We start from the raw sequence: 1,139 nt of genomic DNA, 5'->3' as shown, positions 1-1,139 counted from the left end.
ACCAGAATGACAGGCACTCCAAGCATGAACCTATTATTACAAATTGTCATCTTCAGTGCAGTTGCTTAGTTCACAGGTGTCAGTACATATAGTTAGTCAGGGTGAGAATCTTTCCAATTAACTGCTAGATTAAAAAATCTTCAGAAGATTCTCAGGATCATTGCCTTGCCCATCTTCTACATGTAACTGTATGGCTTGCCACTGTCATATTTCCTATCTCTTCTCCTTTCCCTCTCTTCATTACTTAGTCCTCAACTTCTTGCTTTCCTTTTAATTGTATTATACATTTCTATTTGTATTTCTTCTTTTGAGTTCTTATACTATGGAAAATATATGATATTTACACATGTGCATCTGGTTTATTTCACTTATGAGTATTTCTTCAAGTGGCATCCACTTCAATATAAAGGCATCAAGTTTATTATTCTTAATAGCTGAGTAATACTCCATTGTATAAAAATACCACATCTTTTTCATCCATTCTTCAGGTGATGGGCATTCTGGTTGTTTCCAAGATTTGGCTATCACAAATTGTGCTGCTATAAACATAGGCACGCATATATCACTATGATATGATGTTTTCAGATCCTCCGGGAAAATTCCCAGTAGAGGAATAGCTGGTTTAAATAGGATTTCCAGTCCAAGTTTTCTAAGGAGTCTCTACATTGATTTCCACAATGGTTGCACCAGTCTACATTCCCACCAGCAGTGGAGAAGGGTTCCTTTTACCCCACAGCCTCTCCAACATTTATTGTTGGGTGATTTCTTTATGATAGCTATTCTTTCTGGGGTGAGATGATATCTCAATGTGGTTTTAATTTGCATTTCACAGATGGCTAGTGATGTGGAGCATTTTTTCATATATTTATTCTCTTCTTTAATTTCATACTCTGAGAAGTATGTGTTCAACTCAGATGTCCATTTCTGGACTGGATCTTTTAAGTCTGGGGCCCTAGTGTTCTTTAGTTCTCTATAAATTCTAGAATGCAGATCTTTGTCTGAGTATTTATTTGCCATGATTTTTTCCAAATTTGTGGGTTGTCTTTTCATCTTGCTGGTAATTTCTTTGGACGTGCAAAAATTTCTCAATAAAAGCAGGTCCCAGTCATTAATTCTTTCAAATGTTTCCCATGCGATTT

The 1,139-nt window shown here is 36.0% G+C and overlaps 1 protein-coding gene across 2 annotated transcripts in view; it reads right to left on the bottom strand.

The window, feature by feature from the left end:
• Ropn1 (rhophilin associated tail protein 1) overlaps nt 1–1,139 on the bottom strand; it is a 47,607-nt gene that overhangs the window by 34,771 nt on the left and 11,697 nt on the right. The window lies entirely within an intron of this gene.

The sequence above is a fragment of the Octodon degus genome, unplaced genomic scaffold, assembly GCF_000260255.1.
Source record: "Octodon degus isolate 3935 unplaced genomic scaffold, OctDeg1.0 scaffold00147, whole genome shotgun sequence".
NCBI classification, from domain to species: domain Eukaryota; kingdom Metazoa; phylum Chordata; class Mammalia; order Rodentia; family Octodontidae; genus Octodon; species Octodon degus.
The sequence above is the reverse complement of the archived record's forward strand: the minus strand, read 5'-3'. Positions and strand labels throughout refer to the sequence as shown.